This window comes from Rana temporaria, chromosome 2 (assembly GCF_905171775.1).
Source record: "Rana temporaria chromosome 2, aRanTem1.1, whole genome shotgun sequence".
Classification (NCBI taxonomy): Eukaryota; Metazoa; Chordata; class Amphibia; order Anura; family Ranidae; genus Rana; species Rana temporaria.
The window spans coordinates 64,727,436-64,737,695 of NC_053490.1; the positions used below are offsets into that span (position 1 = coordinate 64,727,436).

Consider the following 10,260-nt stretch of genomic DNA (forward strand, 5'->3'; position numbering starts at 1 on the left):
ATCTTGCAGGATGGTCGGTGACACTACTTTATTCCTTAACTGTAACTGGAAAAGTGGTGTCACCCTCTTCACTGTGCTGTCAGGCAGAGGTATGTGAATCGGAAAAGCTGGACAGAATTTCAAGTCTTTTATTCAGGGGAGACGATTCACATATGTGTTTTTTTAACTGTGTATGTACCTGTTTATCTGGAGTTCTGCTTTAATATCTGGAGCTTCCACATCTGGCTATAAAAATGTATGTACTTTATTTCAGTCTTGCACTATTAATGCAGATCTAAACTCACTTAACCAATGTTAACTATTTGTAATCTATTTGCTACTAGGCTTATTAAAGTGGATTTTCACTGCATCTAAACACCACAAACCAAAAACACTATTTACATAGTTACATAGTATTTAATTCATTTTTGGTATTCAAAGCTAACTCTCCCATCCATTAATGTCTGCATGCTTTATTTTGTTGAGAAATCACTTTGAAAAACAACTCTGCAGTATTTCTGGCCGTGGCCATCTTTAGTAAGGGCAAATGATTCATGTAGCATTTACTTCCTGGAATCCATCTGCCCTTAGATCAAGAATGCATGCAGGAGAGTGTGCATAGCTAAGAAAACCCCTCCACTCCTGAAGACTCCTGAGATGTATGACAGCAAGAAACCAGAAAGTAACTGAGGAAATTTAAAGAAAATACCGTATTTTCCGGCGTATAAGACGACTTTTTAACCCCTTAAAATCTTCTTAAAAGTCGGGGGTCGTTTACCTTATCCTAAGACATGCAGAATCGCGGCCGTCCATTTTTCAAAGCCGCGCCTCCTACTTCTTCTGTTCCGTGATAGGCGGAACACTCAGCTTCCCAGGAGACACTGTGTTTAGTGTCCGCCTATCACGAAGGCCCTCTTGTCCTGTGTTTAGTGTCCGCCTATCATGGAGGCCCTCTCGTCCTCCGACGAGAGGGCCTCCGTGATAGGCAAACACTGAACACAGTGCCTCCTGGGAAGCTGAGTGTTCTGTCTATCACGGAACAGAAGACGTAGGAGGCGCGGCTTTTGAAAAAATGGACGGCCCCGATTCTGCATGTCTTAGGATAAGGTAAGGGCACAGCGAGTCTGGCATGTAATGAGGCACAGTCTGGCATGTAATGGGGCACAGTCTGGCATGTAATGGGGCACAGTCTGGCATGTAATGGTGGCACCGTGAGGCGAGGCATGACTAGTAGGAAGGGGGTAGTCTTATACGGCGAGTATATCCCAAAACCAACATTTTGGCTGGAAAATTAGGGGGTCGTCTTATACGCCCAGTCGTCTTATATGCCGGCAAATACGGTATATAATATTTTTAAAAAATTATTTACTAATGCAAGCAGAATATTGATTAAAAATAATCAATGTTGATTGAGAGAGAGACTTTCCATTTTAAATAGATAGGAAGGTGTATTATATTTACTTGTGTTTAAACTTTTTTTAGTTGCTTCCTGGTTTCTGGCCTAGGCCAAAATGATGTCGGACATCCCAGGAGCCTTCCTGAGGGTTTTTCTCAAATGAGCACGCTTTCCTGCCTGCTTGCCTGAGCTAAGCGTAGATGGATTGCAGGAAGTAAATGCTACATGAATTATCTGCCCTTACTCAAGATGGCTGTGGCTAGAAATGCTTTTTCATCATTTTTTTCTCAATAAATGATAGAATAAAGATATGGCTGGATGGGTGATTTTGATTTGAATAATAAAAAGATTTTTTGGTTTGTAGTGCTCAAAACCACTTTAGCTAGATTATGTACAGAGGCCCTTCAAACGGTAAAATAAATACATTTAAAAGAAAAAAAAACTATTTGTTGACAATGCTTTTGTGTTTTTTTTTTTTACCACTCTTTTACCTAAGGCGTGTTACCTACTCCAAAACAAACTTTGCCTAAGTATCCAGGGCGTGCGTAGCACACGATGAGTTTCGATCTGCATATGATGTCAGTTAAAGCAATCTAACAAATTTAAAATAGGTTAACCCTTATCAGTCATAATTAACTTCTTCCCCTTTTAACTATTTAATTTTTTTATACTTTTCTGTAGATTTTATATTTATTTTGTTATCCCTTAATATCTAAACTACTAATATCTAAGCTTTTTTTTTTTTTCATTTATTTATTTATTGTTTAAAAAAAGGCACAGACTCTAAAAACTATTATTATTGCCATGCTTTGTACCAAAAACATAATTTTATTAGAATTTTAAACAGGAAAAATTATATAATAAAAGGTATAACTTGTATCTACTTTTTTTTTTTTTAAATAGCAGTGGTCAAAGTAGAAAAAAAAAAGTGTGTTTTGAAGTTTTATTTACATATGTTTGTCTATAGAATGGATATATAATAAAGTAATTTTGCAAGACAATATCATCAAAAGAAAACTTTTTTTCCTTAAAAAAAATGTCCATGTTGTGAGTTCTGCCTTTCTGCTGACCATCTCTTACATCAACTTCCCAGGATGCTTTGTGGCTTCTCCTCTGCTGTTTACTTTCAATTTTGAAAAAGGACTATATGTCCCATGGTACCTTCCTGCCTACAAGCAGTGAATCCTGTGCTGAATCCATAAACCTAACAATAAGTAAAGTTATTGTTGAATAAATAGGCCCTCTGAAGAACTGTGAATGAATGAATGACTTGTATAGCGCAACGCATGCGAACTGAATCGCCTCTGGGCGCTTTTTTTCTGTGCAAACTGCTTTGGTTCATTGGGGGGTGTACAGGAGCTGAAAGAGGTAAAAGATCATTTTATAGACAATTTATACAGTAGATTTTTGATTTCTCAGTAGATGTGTATCAGGCACAGTGTAAATTCTGTGATCTATGCCATTATCTACAGTAGTTAGACAGTAGTGCCAAACTAATATACATTTTGGAGGTGCCGCAAGCTGCATTGATCATAAAGGGAACTTGTGAAGAGTGGCAGTGTATGCTTCTTCATTCTGAATGCACCCCTGCCCCCCATAGTTCCGTGCTGATGGAGGTGCTCTGCAGCACCACGCAGGATAACACACTAATGTGTGTTGTGGTTTCGTTTACTGCCAAAAAAGTGCAGGTACTAATCTTGGACTATTAAGGTGCGTTGCCAGTTTCTTTTGAATACCTAATGCGGTGCATGTTAATGTGCATGTTTTAATGCAACATCGGGTACAGTAATACCTCGGATTGCGAGTAACACAGTTAACAAGCGTTTTGTAATATGATCTATTATTTGAATAAAATCCTAACTCGGTTGGCGAGCGTTGTCTCGCAAAACGAGCAGGATTCAAGCCTCTGCGGTGTGCAGTACCGCATTTGGCCAGAGGTGCCGCTCGGATGCACTTGGAAACACTCCGTTCTCGAGCCTCTCTTAGGCCCCATACACACGATAGAATCCATCCGCTGAAAAATCCCAGCGAATGGGTTTCAGCGGATAGATCCTATGGTGTGTACACTCCAGCGGATCTGTTTCCGCGGATATTTATCCCTTGGGATGGATTTCCAGCGGATAAATATTTGATGACATGCTATCAAATCTATCCGCTGGAATCCATACCAACGGATGGATCCGCTGGTCTGTACAGACTCACCGGATCCATCCGTCCGAAGGGATCCCCCGCATGCGTCGTAATGATTCGACGCATGAGTGGAATTCCTTATATGACAGCGTCGCGCACATCGCCGCGTCATAATCGCGGCGACGGCGCGACACGTCATCGCCAGAGGATTTCGGCGCGGATTTCGATTCGATGGTGAGTACACTCCATCGCATGGAAATCCGCGCAAATCCTCGAGAGGATTTATCCGCGGATACGGTCCGCTGGACCGTATCCGCGGATAAATCCTCTCGTGTGTATGGGGCCTTAGTGTTTTCAAGTGCAACTGAGTGGTTTGAGTGTTTCCGAGTGTCTCCAGCGCCCCCACCTCTGGCTACATGCGTACAATAGAAGTCACCGTGGAACTAATTATCTGAGTTGCCTTTGACTTTGATGGGGAAACTCACTTTAATATACGAGTGCTTTGGATTACAAGCATTCTTCAGGAATGAATTATGCTCGTAATCCAAGGTTCCACTGTATTTTTTAACCTAACTTAAAGTGCATGTAAACCCTCTCCTATACCCAGTGAAGTGAACAGCCTCAGATGATACACAGAGATGAAACAAATCTCCCTACATATGTTTTACATGTATATCTGCTGTCTTTCCCTTTCTACGCTCTTTGGAAAGTGCTGCTCATCTTAGAAATCTTGTTTCCTCATTCAGCAGTGGGTGTGGAGTCTGAGCTTACACTGTGTGAGAGCTGATTGGAGAAAAGGCACACCCCCCACGCCACATAGGCAGAAGAACGAAGGAACATGCAGAGCTGCAGTCTGAGTAGACAAGCTCTCTGCTAATCTATCTCTAAGCTCCCTAACACAAATTTTCAGCTTATGTTATCTCGTGTGTCGGAGAACCTGTCAGAAGTGACTCTGCTGATAACAGAAGAAGCCACACTTAGTTCTTTGGAGAGAGATACGTAAACACTACAGATATATGTGCTTAGGTCACATTTCATGAATGGGGTTTACAACCACCTTAAATATTTTTTGTTGAGTTGAAAACATTTGTCAGGTGTTAAAGCCAGCCATGAATGGATCGAAATTCAACTGGTTCAGTTGAATTCATTTGGGGCCGTCCGAATTTCATTCTCTGTACGGGCAGTGTGGTGGTACAGAAATCGATCTCCTGATCACCCTCTGTACAACCGCCCCTGTTAGATTTTTGCTGCTCGATCAGCGCTGAAGGCTATAGCCGGGACTGCTGATCAGTGTACTCTGGCTGGTTAAACAAAAAAAAAATGAATCATCTATGGGCTTCTTAACCCCAGGGCCGGCCCTATGATGGGACCGGGTGGTACCATGGGTACCAGGCAGCATTTTTAGGGGGGCAGCATACTGATACCCGCCAGCCCGTTCCGCCAGCTCTGCTACCCAAATAAAATTGATGTCCTTTTTTTTCCCACAAATAGAGCTTTCTTTTGGTGATATTTGATTGTTTTTTATTTTTTGTGCTATAAATATATATATTTTTTTACTTTTTGCTATAATAAATATCCCCAAAATTTAGAAAAATAAACAATTTTCTTCAGTTTAGGCCAATATTTATTCTTCTACATATTTTTGGTACCAAAAAAAACACAATTAGCGTACATTGATTCGTTTGCGCAAAATACATTGTGGCCGCCGGCAATTCACAGGTCCCTTTATACTCCTGGATACATGTATAGAGTCATGGCAGGTCCTTTTATACGCCTATATGCATGTATAGAGTCATGACAGGCCCTCTTTTTTTACATCTATAGAGCCATGACAGGCCCTCGTTATACTCCTTTATACATGTATAGAGCCATGACAGGCCCTCTTTATACTCCTATATACATTTATAGAGCCATGGCAGGTCCTCTTTTTATTCCTTTACATGTAAAGAGTCTCGACAGGTCCTCTATATACATGTATAGAGCCATGACAGGTCCTCTTTATACTTCTTTATACATGTAAAGAGTCTCGACAGGTCCTCTATATACTCCTATATACATTTATAGAGCCATGACAGGCCCTCATTATACTCCTTTATACATGTATAGAGCCATGTCAAGTACTCTTTATAGTCCTATATACATTTATAGAGCCATGACAGGTCCTCTTGATATTCCTTTATATGTAAAGAGTAATGCCAGGTCCTCTATATACATGTATAGAGCCATGACAGGTCCTCTTTATACATGTATAGAGCCATGACAGGTCCTCTTTATACATGTATAGAGCCATGACAGGTCCTCTTTATACATGTATAGAGCCATGACAGGTCCTCTTTATACATGTATAGAGCCATGACAGGTCCTCTTTATACATGTATAGAGCCATGACAGGTCCTCTTTATACATGTTTAGAGCCATGACAGGTCCTCTTTATACTCCTTTATACATGTATAGAGCCATGACGGGTCCCCTTTAGTTATCATCATGATATAAAATAATGAATGTGGGGGCCTTTTGGTTGGCGTGATTTTTTTTTTGGGGGGGGGCAGCATTTCATTCTTGGTCCCAGGCAGCGCAATGTCTTGGGCCGGCACTGCTTAACCCTTTGTTACCCTGATGTCCTAAGGGCAGGAAGTCTTCCCAATAGGAATACAGACAGAGATTTGAACATGGCAACTATTTCACCCTTTAATAAAGTACTTCTGGTGCTGTCAATTTTCCTGTTGGAGATATTTCCTGCTCCAGTTACCCTCTGGCACAGGAAGTGAGAGGTAATCTTCCCAATTAACATACCATCAAAAGAGAGCTCTATTTGTTTGAAAATAAATAACAATTTTTCTTATGGGTACAGTGTAGCATGACCGCGCAATTGTCATTCAGAGTTTGACAGCACTGACAGGAACTGAGAAATCCTCACTTCCTGTTCTTCTGTCTGTAACTCCACATAGTAATGCAAGGCTTTCTCCCTGGTGTGGAGTGTCGTGCTCGCCCCCTCCCTTGGACTACAGGAGAGTCAGGACACCCACTAACACACAGCTCCTTTCTCTATCTGCAACGTAGAGAGCGCCCTGACTCTCCTGTAGTCCAAGGGAGGGGGCGAGCACGACACTCCACACCAGGGAGAAAGCCTTGCATTACTGTGTGGAGTTACAGACAGAAGAACAGGAAGTGAGGATTTCTCAGAAGAAATAAGGACATTTAAAAGCAAAATCTAAGGATGAGGTAAGTGCATACCTCCCAACTGTCCCTGATTTGGAGCAATGTCCCTCTGTCCCTCATTCTCCTCATTTGTCCCTCATTTTGGTCTGATCGCTATAGATCTTTATCTATCAAAAAGTGTTTCCCAGTGCTAAACCTTTCATCTGATTTCTAAATTGCTGCATTTGTAAATTCCAATATAAAGGAATTGTAAGGGTAAAAAAAAGCACTTGTGGGTTTAACCAATCTTATTTTTTTGTACAATTCTCCTTTAAGTGGGCGTGGCAAGGGGTGTGTCCTATGCCTGCACACTTTTGCTGATAGGTGTCCCTCATTTCCATCTCAGAAAGTTGGGAGGTATGGGTAAGTGAAGGAGGACTGCACTAAGGTAAAGGAAGCTATTTAGGAAAAAAATTACCTTTACAACCCCTTAGTGTGTTCCCTGGGTGTGTTCTAACTGTAGGGGGGGTGGGCTACCAGGGACATGATAGAGATCACTGTTCCCGATCACTGGGAACAGAAGATCTCTGACATGTCATCTGGCAGAACGGGGAATCGCCTTGTTTACATAACCGATTTTGTTTTTCCGTACGACAAAAACTGGATGTGCAGAATATCAAATTGTTGTCGTACGTGAACTCAACGTCCAAAACGACAGAACACATTCAAAACAATTCAACACATTATGTCACTTCTGAAGTTGTATCCTGTTTTACGAAAGTTTTGTATGGTGAGCAACCTCTTCACTTTCGATATGAGACTAATGCCGCGTACATACGATAATTTTTCGGGTTCTAAAAAATGAAGTTTTTTTTTAATGTCATTAAAAACCATCGTGTGTGGGCTTCAGAGCATTTTTCAGGTTCTAAAAAATGGGCAAAAAAAAAATTCGAACATGCTCTATTTTTTAACAACGTTTTTAACGTTGTCGTTTTTTTCGGGTTGTAAAAAATGATCGTGTGTGGGCTTTAACGACGTGAAAAATTTGCGCATTGCTCAGAAGCAAGTTATGAGACGGCAGCGCTCGTTCTGGTAAAACAAGCGTTCGTAATGGAGTAAGCACATTCATCACGCTGTAACAGACAGAAAAGCGCGAATCGTCTTTTACTAACAGGAAATCAGCTAAAGCAGCCCCAAGGGTGGCGCCATCCGAATGGAACTTCCCCTTTATAGTGCCGTCGTACGTGTTGTATGTCACCGCGCTTTGCTAGAGCATTTTTTTTTCACGATCGTGTGTAGGCAAGGCCGTTTTAATGATCAAGTTGAAAAAAAAAACGTCGTTTTTTCTAGAGCCTGAAAAACGTCATTTTTTAGAACCCGAAAAATGATCGCGTGTACGCGGCATAACATGCAACAAAAAACAGATGAGCGGTCACCTGAAAATCTGATTGTGTGTGCGAGGTTTTACAGAGAGGGCTGCAAACTTAGGTTGCCGCCGATATCCTTGATGTACTGCTTGGTATTTATAAAAAAGCAATAAAACATTTTTACTCAGGACCCCAGAAATGCAAGGCAAGGGCACCATAGAGATCTGAGACAAGCACAACAAATTCCAATATGTTTGTAGAATTCCATTACAACACACTAATCAGCCCAACTTTCATTTATTATATGTGAGTCAGTTTGCAATAGTAGTTAATCATTAATGACAACTTAGCTAGTATTTGTTTGGTAACACCAGGAAGAAACTGATGAAATGTCGCAGTGTGGCACCCAATGTCTTGAATACTTTAGAGCAAGTAATGGGGACCCACCAAGTTACTATTTGAAATAGTTTAAATCAGCAATCCAGCTCCTGAAGGTTTGATATGCTGAACCGTAAATTAAATAAGGCTGTTTTCTCTCTAGACTTTCTTCATATACAATAGTACTGTGATGCAGGAAAATACTACATTATGATTAGTAGATGGAGCTGACAGTATTTGCTATGATTGTCACCGCCATCTAGTGGTCATAATGTGACCACTGCAATAGAGTAGGAGGGTCAATCCTTGGGCTATAAATATTTATCTGACCTCAGCCGATCCCTGGGAGGTGGTGCCCCGAAGGTGTGGCCGGGGAGAATATAAATGTTTGAGAGGACCTGTTCAGTGGTCTCTTTTCCTAAGGCCTTGTACACACGACCGAACATGTCCGCTGAAACTGGTCCGCGGACCAGTTTCTGCGGACATGTCCGACCGTGTGTACGGCCTAGCGGACAGGTTTCCAGCGGACAAAAGTTTCTTAGCATGCTAAGAAACTTGTCCGCTGGAAACCTGTCCGTCGGACATGTCCGATGGTTAGTACGACTCATCGGACATGTCCGCTGGTTATGACGTATAACCAGCGGCCCGAAATCCCGCGCATGCGTCGAATTGATTCGACGCATGCGTGGAAGCATTGAACTTCTGTGTTAGAGAACGTCGGTGTCTTCTACGTCACCGCGTTCTCTGTCTGCGGGGATTTTGGTCTGATGGTGTGTACACACATCAGACCAAAACCTCCCAGAAGACATGTCCGATTAAAATGGTCCACGGACCGTTTTCATCGGACATGTTCACTCATGTGTACAAGGCCTAAGGCCTTGGCCCGTGGGAGGCAGCCTGTGCTACTGAAGATCTGTTGCTATTAGGCCTTAAAGTGTGGTTGGCTAAAAGCCTTAAAGACATCTACTGGAGGACACTATTTTAGTAAGCTGAGCTCGAAAAGGACCCCTTGTACATACCTTCCAACTTTTTGAGATGGGAATAAGGGACACCTTTCAGCAAAAGCATGCAGGCATAGGACACACACCCTTGCCACACCCCCTTAAAAGGAGAATTGTACAAAAAACAAGATTGGTTAAGATGTCCGCTGCTGGCATACTGTGGCCGAGTGCAGGGTGTACCAAGATGGGTTTTTGCAGATTTTCAAGCACTGACAGTGTACTGGTGTAGTAAAAAAAAACTTGACTCATGCAGAAGCTCGACCGCATCACTTCCTGCACGGCTACGTCACAAAACAGCTGATCACGGGGCTCCACCGGTCACCCAGGGGCTGCATTTGATGGGCACAAGTGGCAGCATATACTTGGCACAAGTGGCAGCATATACTGGGAACAAGTGGCAGCATATACTGGGCACAAGTATACTTACCTGGCAGGGGAGACACCATGATCATGAAGGTGGTTCTCCCAGGGCGAGGCACGGCTATTGCACACTCTAGGCCGTGCTGATCGTGGTTGTCTTCCCTGCAGCTTCTCGGCCTTCTGGCTGGGACTGGGTGTGGTATCTGTCCTTATCAGTTGTCAGCGGAGCGCTGAAGCACCTCCTACATGGGAAGGGTGGATGCAATCCAATGACGTCATTGCACCTGGAAGGATGGTTTCAGCAGGGCCTACGCTGTGCTGCCCGACAGAATACTGGGGGCCGGCCCATGGTTGAGTCTGAGCCATCTGGAAGGGTGCTCCTGGTGAGGATGGGTGCTGCGCTTGGTCTTGGTCTTTTTGCCGAGTTCTAGTCTGGCCTTCTGGCTGGCTGGTGTAAGTGCTATCTCTGTTCCGGTTGGAGGAGCTGGTAATGCCCTGTGGTAGGACGGGG

At 42.7% G+C, this 10,260-nt stretch overlaps 1 non-coding gene across 1 annotated transcript; it reads left to right on the forward strand.

The window, feature by feature from the left end:
* The first annotated feature begins 9,808 nt into the window (after positions 1-9,808).
* On the forward strand, positions 9,809-9,967 carry LOC120929864. Its single transcript, XR_005747530.1, has one exon. It is a non-coding gene; the product is annotated as a U1 spliceosomal RNA (small nuclear RNA).
* Positions 9,968-10,260: the final 293 nt, after the last annotated feature.